The sequence below is a fragment of the Ambystoma mexicanum genome, chromosome 11 (assembly GCF_040938575.1).
Source record: "Ambystoma mexicanum isolate Mex_15411 chromosome 11, UKY_AmexF1_1, whole genome shotgun sequence".
NCBI lineage: Eukaryota > Metazoa > Chordata > Amphibia > Caudata > Ambystomatidae > Ambystoma > Ambystoma mexicanum.
In genome coordinates this window covers 976,352,260-976,373,256 of record NC_090934.1, presented here as the reverse complement: position 1 = coordinate 976,373,256, position 20,997 = coordinate 976,352,260, and the positions used below count along the sequence as shown (strand labels likewise).

The 20,997-nt window shown below is 44.7% G+C and overlaps 1 protein-coding gene across 1 annotated transcript in view; it reads left to right on the top strand.

Moving 5' to 3' along the window:
- Positions 1 to 6,505: 6,505 nt before the first annotated feature.
- Positions 6,506 to 20,997, top strand: part of SYT12 (synaptotagmin 12) — a 1,146,553-nt gene continuing 1,132,061 nt past the window's right edge. The window contains exon 1 of the mRNA XM_069624132.1: positions 6,506 to 6,725. The gene's annotated coding sequence lies outside the window, so the exon portion shown is untranslated. The remainder of the gene's footprint in view (positions 6,726 to 20,997) is intronic.

The following is a 20,997-nucleotide window of genomic DNA, read 5'->3' as shown; positions in this document are numbered from 1 at the left end:
AAAGGCACCAGGAGTGGCTCCAGGAGCCCTTTTGCAGTGGTTTTAAGGCCCTCAAGGTTCTGGTGGGAGCCTGCTTGTGGCACAACTTGTGCCCCCTCAATGTGGTCATGACAGTATGGCCTCCAGCCATGCATCCAAGACGCTAGGGCCTCACCACACACAGCACACCCTAGTACACTGCATGTTTTACTGCTCATGTCACGTGCAATGCACTCCCCATCTGCAATTGCGCCTGCCAACTTTCACCCTGGCCACATCTTTTCATTCATGGCTCCATGACGTTGCGTTGGCTATGCTGAACGGTATGTGAGTGGCTGTGTACATTGTTCATATTGCAACTTTGTGATGCTAATGACTTCCTTTCATGGCGCAATATGTCAAAACACTTCCTCAAGCAAAGGTCTTGTAAAGGGTAACATATGGCTCCCTAAAGTGCAAAACGTGCAATGCCCTACACAATGTGCTACTGAACGCATATCACCTCACTTTGGTTGTTCCACCAAGTGTAAAATGTTCTCTGCACCTATTCTTCAAAGGTCACCATCCTCGGAGAGATGCAGAGTTACAGCCTTTGGCCATGCACCCAATAGTCTAGGCCTTACCAACACCCAGCACAACATAATGGCGTCATGAATGGGAACATTTGCCACGGACCACAATCCACAGATATAACATAGGATGGGTGGTATAAAAGGCAACCCATACCAAACGCAAATGGCGACATGTGGCTCCCTAATGTGCACCACATCCACAATGTCCTGCAGAACCATTCTGTGAATGTCACCACCCTCTGAGACATGCATACTTAAAACTGGATGCCTGCATTATGGTGGCGTGGCTATGGTGCAGGCCTAGGCTCTTCGTGCCTGGCCTACGGCCTCTGGCCTTTCACCATGCACCCAACAGTGTAGCCCGTGGCCACACCCAACACAACATAACAGAGTCATGCAGGTGAACAAGTGGCCAGGTATATGCAGTTCCCCCCTTCTAAGCATCCAGTACTTCACCACTGCACCCAGTGGACACACTAGAGGACTTGTCACTCCATCAGGTTCAGGCATGGACTGAACACGTATACGATGTGCAACCAATCCCCACAACCATGAAACCAACATTGTATGCAATGATCACAAACCACACACCGAAGGCAACAATGTGAAACCTACTTCACCCCAGGGAACATACTTGTCGATGCAAGATGCCCACAGATACATCGAAGGGGCTATGGCTTAGCACATACAACACACCATAGTGCACCGTATGTTTCAAGTTTCATGTGGTCTTCATTGTACTCCCCTTCTGCCATTGCTCTATCATCACTGACCACGGCAAGAGGTCGCCGCACCAGGTATTGTGCCGTAACACAGGCTCACTGCAGTCCCCACACAATGTAGTTGCCTGTGAAGGCACCCCCGAATTGGCGCAATACGCATGGATACTGCAGGCACACAACCGTCTTCTTCCACCTATTGACATATATGAAATGAACCACTTCTCACCCCCCCACCCTTTCCATCCCTTCTTCCCACCACCACACAGCGTATTGTAAGTTTTGCAATGCACTCTCCTTCTGCTTTTGAGCTGCCACCAGTCAGCATGATAAGAGGTTGTGGCAGGAGCTATCAATCCGTAACGAAGGCTGCCTGCATTCAGCACACATGGTAGTCGCCTGTGCAGGGAACGCCGAATTGGCACAGTTCGCATGGATACTGCAAGCACACCACCGTCTTCGTCCACCTAATAATCACATATTTGAGATGAACCACTTCTCACTCCCCCAGCCTTTCCATCCCTTCTTCTCACCACCACGCGGTGTAAAGTATGTTTGTCAGTCCCTTTCGGTGCTGCACTGTCCTCCGATACACCATGGCAGCGTTTCCCAAAAACTTTGATGCACGGCATGCTTCCCTCCGGCCAACTACCGGCCGCGTCCAATGTTCGACGACATCACGGTGTACTGCAAGCCAATGAGACTTCTGTCCACTGAGCGGACCCAGATATCAGTAATTTTTTGAGAAGTACATTTAAGTTCTTTGCAACAGAAGTATTGGTCGGATCTCCACCAAACACACAAAAGCACGCTTTCTGACCCAAGCCCCCTCTCCTGTCGCAAATTTGATAAAAATCCATCCAGCCGTTCGCCCTGTAGCCGTATGCAAAATGTTTCCCCATTTAGTCTATTGGAAAAAATAATGTTTTGGGACCCCCCCTATAACTTTCCCCTCCCTGCACAAAACCTCACCAAACTTTTCAGGAAGATTCAGAGCGGGCCATATACTTTTTTTGCGAAGTTTGGTGAGGATTCCCCCAGGGGAAGCGAAGTTATAAGCCACCAAAAAAGTGGTCTTCCTATGAGTTTAGCAACTTAACCATAACTACACGCCCGCTACCGCTCATTGGCGTTGTTTTCATATATATATATATATATATATATATATATGTGTGTGTGTGTATATATATATATATATATAATAGGGTGCTGATAGCCGTTCTATAGTTAATGCAAAACCTATGAGCCATAGAAAATCCCAAAATGTTATTACTAATTTCTTTTGACTCGGTGGACAGATCTGCATTACATTTTTCGAAACAGTTGTCACAGACTCACTCCCCCAGACAGGATATTTTGTGGACGATTTGTTTTTAAACGAAAAAGTTATTAAGAATATTAAGAAAGCAAATAAATTGATGTTTTCGGTCTACTCTCATTCATTTTCACATAGAGAAAAAGTTAAATTTTGGGTCAGCCAGAGCACAAAATCCCCTGGATGGATTTGGACGAAATAAGAAACAACTTGGGCACGAAGTGTTAACTCGATTTATGGGATAGGTTTGCGGATAATCCATCCAGCAGTTTTTAAAATATTTGATTTGGAAGAGGGTGCCCCTTGCTCGCCAAAAAATAACCATATCTCCCATGTTGGTTGGCAGCAGAAAGGCTTTTCAGAAATGAAAACCCGCAATTTTTTTCCCTGGAGGCAAGCCATTACCACGGTAATACCTGGGGAATGCAAACATGATGAGTGCTCAAAAAGCTATTTTGTGGAGGAAAAAGGGTACAAAGTCATTAGGCTGTAGGCGGGGTAGGCGAACGAGGACACCATGTGAAGTTGGGGGAGCTGGGGATGGTCTGGAGAGCCAGTTACGGGTAGAATATTTTCTGTTCATCAGAGTAATACCAGAGGAATCCCGCAAAATTACTGCGGCAATGCGGCTGGAAAATAATCTGCGTCAGACAAACTAAAGAGTGTTAGTGAATGAAAAAGCAATTGAAGGGAGTGGAGGGACTAAGAAAAGAGGGGGGACATTGTAAGTGCCTGTGAGGACTGGAAAAACACATTGCATTCTTTTAAACTTTTTTGGCTTATTGGGGGAATGCCGGGGGATTACCACAACAATTTATGTCCGTTTTCCCCATTATTGGGGAAATACTGGGGTAATACTGCAGGAAAAGAGAGTGAAAAAAAAATTAAAGACCTGCAGAGATCACATCTACTAGACAGGGGGCAATGGGGCTTTGTGAAAAAATTATTGGTGTAACATGCACAGTGGCCAAAGGCCAGAGCACAGGTCACAGCAGCTAGCCGGGGGGGGGGGCAGGGGCGGGAATCAATGGGTCTTTGGGAAGAAATGATTGTCATAACATGCAGAGTGCCCAAAGACCAAAGATTATGGGTAGTGGCCCCAAAGAAACATATAGAAGCAATATGAACAGGGGCCATGCATGTCCACTGGCCCTGGCCAAAGGCCATAGCTAGCTGGCCCCGAAGAAGCCTATTGGTGCAACATGTACAGTGGTTATGACCAAAGGCCATGGCCACTGGTCAAGGCCAAAGGCTATAGCTAGTGGGCCCCAAAGAAATCTATGATGCAACATGTACAGTGAGTTGAAAGCGTCCATTAGTAGAATTTTATAGTGTTGTTGGACTTTGGGACATGTCAGACGATGAGAGCCGTGGCTTAAGAGCCAAGTTTACTGGTGGCACAAATGTAGTGTGTGTCACTTAGGTATAAGTGGTGACAGTGATCCAATGTGATTGGCACATTGTTGTGTGGGAGGTTGCCCACGCGTATTGGAATGTGAGGCGTTTTAGATAGCAGTGTCCACATCTGCCTCCATGAGTTACCTGGACTGTCCCGTGTGTAAGAGTTGTAGTTACGGTCCAACGTGAAAGGTTAGTGATGCCAAATTTATAATGTTGGAGAATGGACCGGTATCCTCATCCTCGAAGATATAGGACGCGAGTTCCTATTTTGGCACACGTAGTTACCAGTATTCAAGGGTTTATTCAGGTATAGTGTTGATGTTGCGGTCTAAACAGGTCAGACCCAGTTTACTGTTAATACACTGTTGGAGTTGTTGCAGAGGTGATCTTTTATGGAAGTTTTATGAACATTTGTATTACTATTCTTAAATAGTCCTACAATGCTGGATTGTTTTTCAACCTACTGTGCCTGTTGCAATTTTCTGCACTGTATGCAGGGTCTGTGCATCCTTATGCACCATGCCTGTGTGGTTGCATCATTGCTTTGTGTGCCCTCTATGTTGTTAGTCGCTTTTCTATCAGCCGTTCATTTCTTTTATGTATTTCCTTGTGGGAGAAGGGATGAGGTGCAGTTTGTCTTCTGGATGTTGTGCTTTTTGTAGAGTTAGGTGGGTGCCTTGAGGCGTTGTTTTGTTTAGTGAGTTTGTGCTTGGTGGGCTTAGGCGTGTGCGCAGGTGTGGCAGACCTGTTGCTAGGGAGTGACAATCCCTGGCTGAAGGAGATCCAGTTTCCTTGAGGGTTGTGAATGAAGGTGTGCTTTATATTGTCCTTGTGTGCAAGGTAGCTCTCGCAAGTGGTAGTCGTGTGACCCTGGCGTGGCAGGCCAGGGTGGAAGGAGTTCTTGTTACATTTTTGGTTGTTTGTCCTGGTATGTAGAATGTCTGTCCTTCCCAACTGTTTTGTGGAAGGAGATGTGTTGTGATCTGAGTATAAGTGTATGAGTGATTGCAGAGAGAGGCCTCACGGAATGTTATGTGGAATGTGGGAAACCTTGGGGTTCCAAGGGAGGCAGTTAGGGGACTTGGAGTAGAGACAAGGGCCAGAGTGGATGCATGCTACCTTCTCTCCCACCTCTAGCCTGCTTTGCTGTAACTAAGATGAATAAAGCATCCTGTTTCTTTTCTACTCACCTGGGTCAGTCTGGTTCCTGCTCCTTGTCCTCTTACCCGGCCCAGGTACATCAGAAAGTCACACACCGGGAACAGCAGGAACCTCAGGGTTTTTGTTTTTAAATGTATGCAGATCTACCCACATTACAGGTAGGCTGTCCCTGTAGGCTGTCTTCTGGAACCTGTATCATATTTCTCAACTCACATGCCTTTAGGGGGTGTTATCCAACAGAGAAAGTGTTCACTCGACTTCATCTGCCCATTAACTCGACTCTCACCCGGCTAAAACGAAATATTGTGCTACTCAGCACAAGATAACATTGACAAACATTATACAAACACTGCGACTTCCCAATTAGAATTTTGGGATAAGAGAGCATACTTGCTAACCCTACAGATTTAGGCAGTAGGCTACTGCTTTTTAAGCAGTCCTACCGCCTACAGATTTCAGTGACAGATACTATTGCTTTTTATAGTGGCAAGTAATTTATGTGACTATAAGGCAAGCTCCAGGACAAAGCATGCAATACAGTGGACTGGTAGGTGATTACTTTGATTGGGCTCAGACCAATCCACTGACCTGACAGCTACGTGACTGTCCTCCACTCTGGCCGGGACAACCCTTAGGTGAACCACCAGCGAAGGCAAGTGGCAGAGTGTAACACCTTCACACAACATCTGCCTATCAGACTAAGGGGGCTATCAGTCACCATGTCATACTGTGTTCAACTTGCAATAAATATGTATTGCCCATGCTGCTGCTACAGAGCAGCGGCAAACGTTGCCCACCAGCTCTGTGTGATTACCTTCTGTGAAGTTAGCTAATTGAATTTGGTGTTAAGTTAGCATTCAGAAGTATACATTTTTAAAATTTGAACATCTTCCCATATTGTGCTGTTTGATTGGTTGTGTATTTTAGAATACTTCAATGGTGCCAACAATGTATGTTATGTATTTTCCCGTGATGTCATTGTTATGAGATTTTTTAATTTTTGAAAACTTCAAAAATCATACATCTTTTTGGTCACAGAATGTTGGCAAGTATGAGAGAGGGTTTTTAAAATGTTAAGAGTTACGGGACGTACCTTCTGTTAGACAGAAGATTATGATCAGCAAGGGCCGCCTGACACACCAAATGTGGGTCATGTGCGGGAGATGCAACCTAATTCAAATTCTGCCTGAGAAAGAAACCTTCCCGAGCGCAGATATGTTGCTGCTCACTTGTGGAAGCGGCCGCCCCTCACGCCGCCCGCGGCAAATCCGAACGTCGCTAATCGTGTGACCTGCGCGTGTAGCGTTACGTCACCCGTCGCCAGTCTAACTCTCCCTCTGCTGTTGTGGGCTGTGAGAGCACTGCGTGGTGGGTCACGCGCACAGCTGCTCCTCGCTCCTCCGCCTAATGCATTCAACGGTCCCGCGCTGAGTCCCAAGGAAGAGTGAGGGCAAAAAGGTCCCTCCGCAGCAGGGGTCCAACGCATGACCAGGCAAACGGGTCAGCCTCAGCAGAGCCCCGACCTGCACATAGAGGCGAGTCAGAGGTTTAAAACGACTGGACCAATACCTTCTTTTGGTGAGAGAATGCTGTGGGGCAGAGGGGCTTTGGGAGAGGATCCATTAGTGGGATGTGACCTGGGGCCAGAGTGCCCTGCCCATGGAGAGGCGGTTACTGACCTACTCAACCAGAGGTTCTGTAGCAATTGGCAGAGCTGGGTTGCTGTCCAGAGCTGCCAACCTTCCCATATGAATTGACGCTGTGAATAAGATATGGTACTGAATCAAACGCAGTAAATGAGAATATCTCTTTCGGCATAAGCATGTTTATATTCCCTTTCACACATTGTTGTATACATTGGTCCCACTGTTGTGCATAATGTATTCATCTAATTTGTTTGATCTGCTTTTGTTGGTGATGATACCGTAAGAAAGCGTGACTTACCAATTCTCCAAACACATTTTTTTAAGGAAGTTAACACGTGCATTTAATTTCATATTTTCAAAAGATATGGGTAGATGTGGCAAACACCTATGACCCTTTAAAGAATGCAAATTCACCATTGACTTCTTAGTTATATAGTCAATTAGTAGAACCAACACCCGCAGAACCCTGCCAGGGTTAAAAGCTGGGTCTTATTCGCTTTTCATAACTTAGAGGGATGGATTTCAGAGGGATCTGATAAGACCGCAGGAATTCATGTGGGCTGCCACAATTTTTCATGCCTGGGTGCATTAGTTCTCTTAAGCTTGAATATTGTTACAGTTCCCATTGGATGCCTTTTTTCGGCCAAGTTGTAACTTTGGTTTCAGGTCAGGAACACTTTTGTATTTTAGCAATCGCTTTGTGCTCATGAAATGTTGAACCACAAAATAGATAAAGCCTATTACAACTAATGTGCCATGTGAAATAAAGTGTATCACGAGTAATATGATAAATACTATAAGAAATACTCTGCCAGGAAATTACCGGATGCTACCGACCCAAGGTAGTAGCGTGCACCATTATAACACCCATCAGAATAGATGAGTATGGATCACGTCTTTTCCTCTGAAGGTTGTACCCCGGCCATATACACAAATGATCTTGCCATAGATTAACCTCCATGACATTGTTCAGTACACTGTATATTAATCATTAGAGTTCTACTAAAATATATATCTTTCGCAGGTTGCCAGACATTTTTATTTGGTCGAAAAAAATTGGTCGACCAGACAAATGGTCGAACCAATTTGGTCGAAAACCAAATGGTCGAATTTTTTTTTTTATATTTTAACCCTTTTTTTTTTTTTTGGGGGGGGTCCCCCCAACCCCCTTTTTTTCTCTAAAAACCCCTTTTTTTACTAAACGAAAAACCAGAAAAATAAATATATAAATAAAAAAAAAATTCGACCATTTGGTTTTCGACCAAATTGCAGTCGACCAGTTTTTTTTCGACCAGTTGACTGGACACCTCTTTCGCACACAGCATGCACATTTAATATAACGATGGGTCACCAAAAGCATCCACAACAAAACGGATGACTGGCACATTTGTTAGGCTGTTCACAAATTTGGTGCGTATTCGTCTTTTTTGTTTTGCCATTGTTCCCAAGGATAGGCACTACCAGCATATGGTGTGCTATTGCTTTTTTCAGTATTTTAGTACCTTAATTCTTGATAATGTCTATCCATGTACTTCTCTTGATAATACCCAAACTCCGTCACACGTCTGCTTTTAATACCCAGAATCAGTTAGGGATTTGCAGTAAATACCACAGTGCCATTTGAGTTACTTTACCCAAAGTTACTAACAGATCTTTCCTGGTAATATTTAGACCCACTTGGAACACTGTTTGTCACGAAACCTAGATTGACTCAAAGCTCTTCTCACATTACCCAAGCTATGTTGAAATGCTCAGCCTTATGGATAAACATTGCATCTGACACCTTGACTCCTTAGAAACGGCCAAAAAACTCCTAACAAAAATAGGCACGCTCGCATAAGAGCTTGAATATTTTTGGATCAGTGGTACAAGCAAAGTAGTGCCACAGGAAGGAACTCTTAATTACTGCCTGATCAGAAGCTGAATGTTAAGCTTAAAAAGCATCTTTTAATTTGCATGAGTTACTTGGTGTAAAGAAGCATGGGTTACAAAATTTTATTTGTTTTAGAGTTAAAATACTTTTTTTCTCGCCGACAAAATATGGCCATTCGGAATGGAAATGACTTCTTTACTAAATAAAAAAATCGTTCTACTCACAACTCCAAAAATAAAGAGTAAGATACTCACACTGGAGCGCCGACTGTACATCAAACTCGCTCATAGCTCTATGACTGATAAGCACATCAGGAGTTCTGTTTTTGATAAAAAATCAGATTAACTCTGAGGTGTATAGATCATAATACACATACTCGCTCAGTTTTACTTTTAGTAAGACCCAGTTCTAGCCATTTTTAATGGAGATTCTGCTTTCTAGAGAAATGTTAATACATTGGAACGCTTTTTAGAGTTTGTATTTTTCAAAGTCCATAATGTGAGCATAACAAATAGGAAACACAATTACTCTTGTTAATGATGAATGGGCACTGGGTAGTAGACGCACAATGTCATTTGAGTTTAACCTTTACCCTTGATTCAAACAGTGTTTGTCAACTATATGATCTGAGTGTTCCAGATATGTCAGAAATCGTGTACAAAGATCCATACAGGAGGAGAAAAATATCAGCCGCAAAAAAAGAAACCACATTGGGCTGCAACATAGACAGTATTTCTTGCAGGACTGGTCATTGTTAGACATGGACCGGTTCTAGAAAGTGCGGCGTGCGAACCATAGCAATGGGCCTCATACCTAATATGGGGACTGCAGCCTTGCTGAGACTTGATAGCATTGCCCCAAACAGTATAGCAGCCCTGCCGAGAAGCACCAATGTTATACCATTGACAAATATAGCAGCCAGGCTGCAAAGCAGCGGTATTATCCCAATAAATGTAATGCAGCTGATCTGAGAATTGCATTTACTGTGCTCTGATGTGTCAGCACCTAGCGTTATATTGAAACAGAGAAGAGTTTCTACTGTCCCATTTAATGTTTTCCATTCCTTTTATGAAGAGTAACACTAATAGGATTCATCTGAAATGTCCTATATGTCAAGCACGTATCTATGCAGCAGGTGCACTAACCTACCAGTATGTCTCCTTATCATTGGAAAATGTGATGTACGAGTGATACCTAGCTCTCTGCTGCATGTGCATTAGCAAGCAGAGTTATGTCTCTGGTGTCTTCTGGAATGATTGGGGCTTGGCCAGTTTTATTCACATCTGAGTTGCGCCTGGTTTAACTCTGGCTCTTTCCTAACGCTGCTGGCCTGTAAAAGGGCTATTCTATGTGGAATTCTGGACATATTTCAAAAAGCCGGTACCTCTGGCTGGTTGGAGTGTGTTGTAATGTGCTTCCTAGCTGAGTGGATGACATCACTGCTGAATGGAATGTAGTGATGTCAGTGTGAGTGGAGTGTTAGTGTGTGAGGGTTCTAAGCTTGGCAGTTGGAGTTATGCTGACTTGGAAAGGACATGCCAATGTTTTGTTCCTGGGATTGAACTACAATAAATCTACTTAATAACTTACCTGCTGGCTCGGGTGTTCATCAGCTTCCAAGTTATTACACTGGCGACGAGGATGGGATCCTGTCGAGGAGGGGACAGTTCAGAAACGGGAAAACATTGCCCTCCTGTGAATTCATGTCCATTTGCCAAGTTGACAGCAAGTTGGAGCCCAAGGTGTTTATATTGGGCTGTCTAGGATTATTCAGCAGGCCGGGCGGTGCTGAAGGTGGAGCTGGGTCGGCACTCAGGTCGGGGTGCAGTGTGGTTTTACCCTGTTGCTCCAGAAGCTGCCTTGCCAGTGACCGGGTGGTGCTGGAGGCGTTGTGGGCAGCATTTCGGCACACTCTTCGGTGTGCGGTTGCAGGTCGTCACACATATCTGTGTGCAGTGCTGGCCAAATGTTTCACTCCTGGGGGGAGTCTCTGATCCCCAGTGACCGGCTGATGTCTTGGGGAGCCGGGCGACACACAGGTCGGTGTGCGGTCCTGTAGGAGCACCTGCCGTGATAACCCAGTTTGCCGGGTGGCGCTTTGGGTTGGCAGCGTGTGCTCCGGTAGCAGTCCTGTCGCCACCTCTGAATGCTGTGATCTGGCGCAGCCGTGAGAGTCGGCACACTGGTTGGTGTGCGGAGAGTCCAGTTGGTGCAGCAACGCGGACGGGCCCTGTTCTGGAAAGCGCTGCTGGCGCTCCAAGTATGGAGTGGTGTACTGCGCTGTGCAGTAAGCCTGGAGGCGGAATTTGCTTTCCAGCATTGTGAAGAGCGAGCGGCTCCCGAGCGGCATGTGAGCGCGCGATTAAGGAGGTTGGCGTGTTCCTTCTTGTTGGCTGGTGGCCGGGTGGTCCAGCTGGCAGGAGGTCTTGGACCGCATTTGTGTGGGCCCCGGTGGAAGGCTGGACATGTCCGGGTCCACGGCTGTCCTCGGTGGGGAGAGTTGCGGGCCTCCAGCTGGCGTTACAAGGAACGTGCGATCTGCACTCGTTGGGGCACTGTGTTGTTGTGATGACGTTTCCTGGCTGTCACGTCACGTTCCAGCCTGCGCAGCTGGAACGCGCCAGGATTTTGAAGAGCGCTGCGTATTACGGACGCGCCCAGGAAGTGAGACGGGGAGCGACCTTCCGGAAATGGATCAATCCTGCGGCCGAAGTGTGGGCGTGTTGGATTTTAGATATAAACTTGTCATCGGTGTTCCGCGGGGAAATAAGACGGAACGCGTGATGGAAAATGAACATCAGTGCAAGGATGGCCGTATTGTGGATTTGTGTGGGGTCATTAGGAGGGCGAGTGTGGACACTCGTGGAGACCCCTCGAGTAGTGGTGATCTCTTGTCTGAGAGATCCGATGGAGGTGCAGTGAACTGTGCTTCCATCTGGCCAGGCGCCGGAGAGGGTGAGACTGGAGCCAATTACTGGACGTTTCCGTTTGGTGATGCAAGGTTTCGGAAGAGTTACGTCCGGTGTCGCAGCATTTTGGTGCAAGCAGGAGGATGTTTATGCTTTTGGGTATCATTTTTCACTAGTGTGATCTCTAAGTTTTGCTTGTCGATTAATTTTGGGGTGTAGTGTGTGTGAGCGTGTTGCATGGGCCCGTGTGAGTGAGTGAGTGCGCGCGCTGAGAGTTGTGTATGGGTGATTGCCTTGTGTTGTATTGAGAAATTGCAATCTTGTGTGCTAATGAGATGTTGTTGAGTGTGTTCCTGCATTATTTTGCATTAAATTGCATATTGTTTTCTCTCATTCAATGATTCTTTGCAGGTGGAACTGTTCAATACTTAACATGTTTTCTTGCAGGTTGGATTTCCATTATTGGGTTGTACGGACTCGTGGGTGGGGGCACTTGCGGGTTGAATTGCTTCATTGAAAACAGCATTGTTATCTTGTGCTGTGAGTATTTTTGATGCACACAGTTATCTTTTACCAATGATTTGACTGTAATGATGCATTTTACACATCATTTTTGTATTTGAACATGTGAGCAATGTTTTGCGTATATGCCACCCATCCTGTGTTTGGGGGTTGGCATATGGTGCGTGAGGTGAACATTGCAGTGTGCACGAGTGGGACTAGTTTGGTTATTGTGGCGTTCTGCTGTGATGCAGGGGGTGGGGACTGGTGTCCTCAGTGGTGATGTAATGGTCTGCGGCCTGCAGTTGGCTGGAACTGGGGTCCATGGTGTGAAGTGTGCTGCGTTTTGCGTTCGCAGGAGGCTGGACCTGGGGTCCATGGTATAGGGTAGGTGTGCTGCGGGTGGCAGTAGGCTGGACCTGGGGTCCAAGGTATGTAGTTGGTGTGCTGCGGGTGGCAGTAGGCTGGACCTGGGGTCCAAGGTATGTGGTAGGTGTGATGCGGCTGGCAGTAGGTTGGACCTAGGGTCCTCGGTGAGGGTAGGTGTACCGTGCTGTGCAGCGAGGTGGACCTGGGGTCCGTGGTGGTTAGTGTGTGTTTGGAGTGTGTCTGGTTCAGGTGGTTGGTCCTGGCTGTGTTCCGCATTCTTGCGGGTTGGTTCTCTATGGTTCAGGGTTTTGTGGTACCCTTAGGGGTGCTGTGGCGAACTGTTTCGTTGTTGTGCTTGTTGTTGCTCTGTTGAGCTGTGTGGTGTGTGCCCGGGGGTGGCAGCCCTGGTGTCCTAGGGGGCAGACTAGGACGGTAGGATGTTTGTGCACTGAGGGTTTAGGAGTGTTAGGTAGTTATCTGCTGTGGACGCTGGGTCGTGGCAGGACCTAGGTTCCAAGGGGCAGCTTGGAACAGGTGGAGGTGCGTAGTTTTTTATTTTTGTTTCTCGAAGGTTGTCCAGTTCTGTTTATGGAAGGAGTGAGCCCTTTGTAGACTGCGTTGGGTTCCTCTCTGTTTTGTTATAAAGGGAGGAGTGGAAGTGGTGTAGAGTTGGGCGTAGGACTTGGTATAAGGGTTTGGTAGACACATATGTGTCAAGTTGCCCAACGTGTTGGCACGGTGTTAGTATCCTGGGGGTGCCATGTAGGTTTTATTGGGTTCTTATTCCTTGGTGGAGCAATTTCCTGTTTCCCTGATCTTCCTTGGAGTGTCCGGGGTTTTGGTGTTCTCTGGGGGCAGTTTCTTGTCGCCAGTGGTGTTACTAGTTGGTGCATTACGTGCTGGCCACACGTACATGTAGGGGTTTTTGTCTGGTGATGGTTTTGGTGTGATCATTCCCTGTTTCCAACAAAGTAAAGGAGGGAGAAGTGTTGTAATGTGCTTCCTAGCTGAGTGGATGACATCACTGCTGAATGGAATGTAGTGATGTCAGTGTGAGTGGAGTGTTAGTGTGTGAGGGTTCTAAGCTTGGCAGTTGGAGTTATGCTGACTTGGAAAGGACATGCCAATGGTTTGTTCCTGGGATTGAACTACAATAAATCTACTTAATAACTTACCTGCTGGCTCGGGTGTTCATCAGCTTCCAAGTTATTACAGAGTGCTTTGGCAGTACTGGTTTCTCTTGGGGCATGAAAAGTGGCACATGGGGAACTTTCTAGCATGAGCCCGTTTCTTTCTCTGCCGCAGTGTGTATGAGGTCAGCACAAAGAGGAAGAGGGTGTTTCGCAGCAGTATTCCCCTTAATCCTTTGGCTATCTAATGAAACTGCTAAGTGACTACTTTGCCTCAAAAAGTACAGTCTATCTGAGAAATGTGGAAACTGTTCCATTCCGGTTAGCCGGTCCGCTAGCACAGCGAGTAGAACACTCGCTTCAAATCCTGGCAGGGTCAAACTCAGCCTTTCATCCTTCCGAGGTCGAGAAATGAGCACCACACACCGTGGGTAATAATAAGCAGCGCTCAGATTCCTGAGGGTTCGTAGTGCTATATAAATGCTAAATTATTATTTATGAAAAAAATTATTCCGCTTGATGCCGCTTCTTTGAATTTCTAAACTTGTATCCTCAAAGTATGGCATTACTTCTCAAAAGAGCTGAGATTTACCATTCTCCCTTTTGCCTTCTTTACAGCGAAATGTAGCCCACACCTATCCGAGAAGTGTCCTGCCAGTGCCACTGTTTCTGAACATGTAAAGCATTCATATAATCCTGAATAGGGTGCTCCTGAGGGTTAACCGCATTCTAAATTATTCCAGGTCAGTGGTAGCGGGTGAATATTTTTTGTGTGGTGGCGTTACAATTGCTCCCAAAATTATCATGAATGATCGAGGATAGCAAAGCTTAAGTAATGGAAAGGGGACTGGAGAAGTAACCTATTCCCTTCACACTCACCACACGTAAATCTTTTTAAACAAAGGATATGATATGTTAGGTTACTTATAACGCGCTTAATACCCAGAGGTTTATAAGCGTGGACCCGGGGATCGAACCTTTGGTGCTCTGTGTCGTCTTGCTTCCCAGGCGAGCATGTTGCCCCAAAGCTATCCTCCCGAGCCATGGGTTATAATAGTGCATTTTACGGAATAATTAATGCAAACATGGGGTGACCAACAATATCATTTAGAGTCGTTCAGTAGGAAAACACATGAACAACTATTTTCCAAGTCACTAAGCCACTAACAGTACACAGGAGCATTGAGCAACATGTTCTTGATGCCTGTGCCCACACTATATGCCAGCATTCTTAATGTAAAATTCACCCACTCACTGATACATATTGTCTTGCTTACATACACACACATGTATTGCAGAAAAATTCCAAACATATATGCAAACACTTTAAAATAAACCCTTCCCTACAGTGATTTTAGAAATAACACACGTGTTGACACCTCGGGGTCTGAAATTGGTTGCCTAGTAGCAGTGAAAAGCAGTGAGGGAAACCTGAGTGGCGCCGCTCAAGTCACAGAGGGGACTCTAGCAGTAATGAAATGGTAGGGCTCAAAAAGAGCACTTGCCACGAGCCGCTGGCTAGTGATAATTGCCTCTTGGCAAGTAAGAAATGGTGTGCTGTGTCTATGTGTAACATTGAAGGGACAAGTGACTATTGCTGCCGAGTAGCTTGCAACTTGAAATAATGAAAATGGTATATCTATATACATTTTTGAAAGCAGGGTTATGGTGTAGGTTGGAGGCGCACCAGGACCCAAAAAGAGTTGCCCATGAGGATCTTTTCACAATGCCTTAGTGTTTCTGTGTTTAGTGGATGCACATATATATCGCAGATCTAATTAGTGTGGTGTGCTTTTTTACCACCACCTGTGGTATGCCAGAATGTTTTTTTAAACATTTTTTTTAATTGTCATTTGGCTAAATATAACCTTTAACACTGTAAACGGATACAGTAAATAAACATTGCTTAGATAAAAAAAAAATCATAGCCATGGATAGATCAATACATTAGATATGACAACAAAATACAATTTTAAATGAATGTTATACTATAAAATCCTCTAAGAACAGATCACCTCCCCCATTTATACAGCTGGCCAACACAAGAACACTGCTCTTGTGATTTAAAATAACATAACTTTCTAAAAGACTGATTCCTTACATCCTGTGCAAAATTTAATTAAATTTAAATTTGTGCAAAAATGCATTAGAGTAATAATTTAATAATTTCTTCCCACATCTGATATACAGTAAAATTTAACACAAGGTTCCTGCCCTCATAGATCGCAGACCAAATTGATTCATATGATAAAATTCATGTCATGGACCCGCATTGTATATCCTTTCTCATGTACGGAGCTTAGGCCAAAGCATTCTGTCAACAAGTGTTGCACAGTCTCCAGTTGTTCTCCACATATTCTGCATGCTGGTTCCTGCCTTGTAATCTTTTCCCACCTGCCCCTATTCGCCAACACAGCGAGCTGGTTAAGTCTTAGTAGAAGTATAACCCTCCTTACCTTTGTGCTTTGCAAATTGATACGGTAGGAGCATGCAGTGTCAGGTTGGAACGCTTGCATAGAGGAAAGCTTGTAACTGGACATCCTGGCTAGGTAGGTGGTTCGCATATCCCTATCTCAGATCATTGCCCTTTTTTTTATTTCAAAACATTATGTGGCCAAATTATCATCTGGTATGAGTGCGCAACCAATTTCCTCCAGGAAGTGGTCAATCTCACTGTGCCATATCTTTAAGGCCGGAAAAGTGCACATATTGCCATTTTGATCATAGAAATATGAGTACACAGAGTCAGTGTTGCCAGCACCTAGCCCTATTTTAATATATAAATTACATGCTGCAATCATTTTCCGGTTGGTCAAGGTAATCAATCCCAACCCGAAGCATATTGCTTCCACTGGAACACACTGAGGGAGACCCAAGGCACTCCTCCAAAGTTTCCCTTCTAATTGCTTCAGCCAGTCGGTCTCATTGGCAGAGTAAACTTCAAGACCATAGAGTGCACTAGGGATTATACAGGTATCATACAATTTCAACAGGCCCTCTACAGAGTACCCACCACATTTCAAAATAAAAGACCTGGTAGCCTTAAACTTTGTAACAGTCTTACAGACTGTATTTGTAGACATAGTCTTCTTGCTAAATTATTTGAAATGAGCATTCCAAGATACAGGTAACTTTCTAATTCTTCCAAAACTTTGTTATCAATTGTCCATCTAAATCTCTTTATGGTTGTATGGTTCAGTTTGATCGTCACAACTTTAGATTTTGACAAATTGATAACCAAACCATGTTGTTCAGAGTATAATGCCAATGTATTCAGGCTATGTTGTAAACCTAGCGCAGTCTGATTAAAGATTACAATATCATATGCGTAGGAAAGCCAGGCAATGGGATAGACACCCATATGAGGAGGATGGTTATTACAATCATTGAAGGCTTTTTCAAGGTCTGAGATGTAAATGATAAGGAATATCGGAGCCAGGGTGCACCCTTGTTTTAAGCCTTAAGCAACAGGGATTTGTTCACTCAACCTGCCCTCTTGAGCAATTCTAAGCTGTACCATATTGTCATGCGTGCCAGCTCCTGGAGGCAATGGCAGCGATATAGGTGGAGCGGCCATTGAATATCCCTTCACGTCTGCCCTTCTTTTAAGGTGGCGGTCTAGTCTTTTTCACAACTCGGTTCAATGTGCGGGCTGCCGGGAAGCATTTAGTTTCCTCGCTCCCAGCATTCCGCACGTTGCAACGTCAGAGTTTTCGCTTGTCAATAGTTCCTGTGCCTTGTTACAGCGCTCTCGTACTCTTTAGTACTTCACACTCTCGGTGCTTCCTACCGTTGGGTTCTTTCCACGGCGGTTTTGTCCTATTTCTCTCTCTCTCATATCTTCCCTCCATAATTTGGCCGTGCAGTATTCCCTTTCCCTGTTCCCCGCGCGCACCTTCTTTCTTACTTCTGTTTTGCTTATTCCTTTCCCTCCTCCCTCTCTCGGTTGCTTATTGTTCGATCCCCTCAGAGCCATCTGCTCCTTTTTGCCTACCTTCCTGCTGTCTGCCTTCAGCAGTCGTCCGGCTACTTCCTGCTTCCCGAAACAAAGGACTTGTTTACCTTCGTCCCTTACGAGCTATTTGCCGGAGCCATCATCCTGCCACACTGGAAACCGGAGATTGTCCTGATTCACCATACTGCTGCTGGAATCATAACACCTGTTCCTGCTCTTCCACATACTCTTCGTATTTGGTGGTCAGCCATGTCAAAAGCTTTGCTATAATCTATATAACAAATATACAGTGTTTTGATTTTTGATAACAAAGTAGTACGAATGAGGTGTATTAGAACCCAGATATTAGACATGGTGATATAACCCTTGCAGAAGCCAGGTGGTTGGTTTCTGAGAATCCTGTTTCAGCTATCCACACATTTATGCAGTTCAATAACAATTTGCTAAAGATTTTGGCACTAGAGTCAATCATAGGCAGAATTATATAGTTAGACGGGCTGACTGTAGAACATTTTTGAGAGATATGTATAAACACTGAACATTTCCAGGAATTCAGTATTTGACCCATATATAACATTTCACTGAAGATGATGTTCAAAATTGAGGCCCATACCTTTGCATTTCCATATATAATATATCTGGTAAGCCATCAGGGCCAGGGGCACTAGATGGGCTTCATATCCCCAATATTTTTTTCTTTTTCAGCTTCAGAGAACGTAAAATATTTGTTGTCCCCTATGTTATGGTAATCATTACTAATTTCAGAAATGTGTTCTCGATAGTATAGAGACAGTATGTAAGTTCTCCAGCAATCGATATAAATAGGGTTAATCTCTCGAATTCCTAGCATTTCAGAGTTATATTTTTTATAAATGTGCCAGAATCTTTACATGTCATTATCTTTTAATGCCATGAACATTAGGTTCCACTATGCGGAAGACATAGCGCCTTTATGCATCCTGTACCAATTTTTATGTTGCATTTTCATTTTCCTCACTCTCAAAGTTCTTTTCTCAGGGTCCTGAATATTTCTTTTTAGTCAGCAAATCTTGCTATGAAGTTATTTTTTCCTATTTGCAACAGACAAATCATGTGTGCTCCTATGAGTACAAATACTAGAGGTGTTTTTATGTTGATAGTTCAAAATCACTCTTAGTGAGTTCTGTACTTTGTCAGAAATAGGAGTCAAACCACTGGACATGAAACAGAAAGTTTTATTAACCCAAATGAAAACTGCCTCACCTGGCCCTACTACTACAATGAGGTTCCCTATCTTCAACTGAAACCGAAGGTGCTTGTCGGTATGTTTAGTCAACATGAAAGACTGTCCTCAGTCCAAAACATAATCTAACTGGCCCGACCCCTATACACAAATTGTAACACCTAGAGCCAATGCCTGTTAGGATTGGGGCGTTGGGATCTAGTAGCTGACCCCCCTCCTCTGTTAACAGTTCTTGGAAATAAACGTCCATTACAGTTCTCTGTATTAGGCATTGCCAAAAGTGAATCCTACAACGGTCCATCTGTTTTGCTGTAATGTATGAAAATACAATTCACTCCTCAAGGATTCCCAAATGAACTGGTTTCACTTTCAGTCCTCCACAAACTTGGAAGTTTCACTGAAGCAGAAACAATGTTACTTTTCTCATCCCCTTACAAATACTCAGGATATTTCTCGACAGCCCCTTTCTAGAGCAAATGCTCCTCTTTCCAGATATGTAGTCTGTGTTTGAGCTATGGTCAACTTTCTCTCAGGGACCTCCTGACCCTCTTCATTATCCTCGATTTCCGTGTCTTTGCTTGGTCAACTTAGACCTTTACTGGGCCCTCTAGCTCCTTAGTTTACAGCCTGTTTGGATATTTCCTCATACTTAATACCTGTTTCATCTGTATGATTGGTGCCTTTATGCCATTAGGCTGAAATGACTGCCTTAAGCCGGACCTGAATCTCAATTTTCTTGTGGCTTATAAATATATCTTTGTGGAGTCAGCGATTAGCGTTCTCATGGACTTCGCTTCCCTTGGATATCATCAGATTTTGTATTTCCCCATACTTGTTGCAGGGCTTAACCACGAGCCTCCCTTTCTCAGGCCCAGACTGCGTACCTGATGCTCTGCGGTACACGCTCCAGGGACGGTCGGTGGCTGCACTGGCGATGGACTCCTTTGCGTTGTACCGCTTCCTGGCTTTCTCCAGCATCAGCCTTCTCCGTGGCTCGCCAGTGTCTTCCCTACTTCCATTGTCCGCATCTCTCAGGATGCGAGCAGAAAACTTTGTTTGGTCGGTGTTCCTGGACTAGGCAAAGTTCTGCGGACTGCTTGACCACCACATAACTCTGTGGTCCTGCATCCAGGTAGTGCTGCTTCTGGGCAATAGCGGCAGCATCCGCTTCGCATGTTTCCTCCCAGCTGACTGACTTTATGGCAGCTGATCTCGCTCTGCAGGTCAGTATTGAAAGGTCTTTATATGTGTCTGTAATGAGAAACAAAGTTCCATTGATTACAGGATTTCAGAGTTTTTGGGGTCAGCATTAACGTTAAAGAAAAAGGCGTTATCATTTTGACAACCTCTTTGGCGCCCATATATGCAGAGCAAAAGGGATTTGGGGCAAATCTTGATAAAGACTGGGAGTCCTTGTCGACTAAGGGGGTGTAACTCCCACAGAGATTCTGCTTACCCAAACTAGGGAGGGTCTTTCATAGCCTGCTCACCTCCCTAGTCACAATGGGGGTGGCTCCCCAACGGGGAGTAGGGATTCATTCTCTAGATTCGTCACACATCTTTGCCTCTTTAAAAACACAGGAACATGAGTTGCCAGAACAGCAAACCGATTTATAGGCCACATGGACCTAAAAACCCTCAAATCTACCCAAATACCATGTCAACCTCTATGCAGCAATTTTATGATTACAAAAATACTGGTAGCACAACTTAAGATATTTATATTTGCCATTTAGAGTGTCATTTTCAGTGTCATGGGAACAGTAAATCTGTCCGTATTTGCCAAATACCACCGGACTTGAAGTTCATCCAATCAGTGTTGGGAGGTTGGTGTATTTACCTCTGGTAGTACAGTATTCCAAGTGTATACCACTGTTGGTTAATTTTGGTGGATTTATAGCCCACAAATCTGCCTTTTTTAACCTGCTAAAAAGTCCACCCAAGTTGTATTGAAGGAATCCTTCTCTAAAGCGCAAGTAAATAAACATATTTATTTAGAAAAAAAGTGGCTCCTTTTTATTCCTAAAGCAATACCATAGGAATATCGTGCAGAACGGTCAAGATGCCTCTCATCAATTGCGGGTAGTCCATCTTTCCTGCATTTCTATATTTGTCCTGGGATCATTTTGAATAAAGCACCAAGAGTCACAGAAGGAAATGCAAAAAATGGGCACTGAATGAGCCAGTTCATGTGCCATGGGATAATTTGAGAACCATGGACATGAACAGTGCTTTCAGAAAGTAA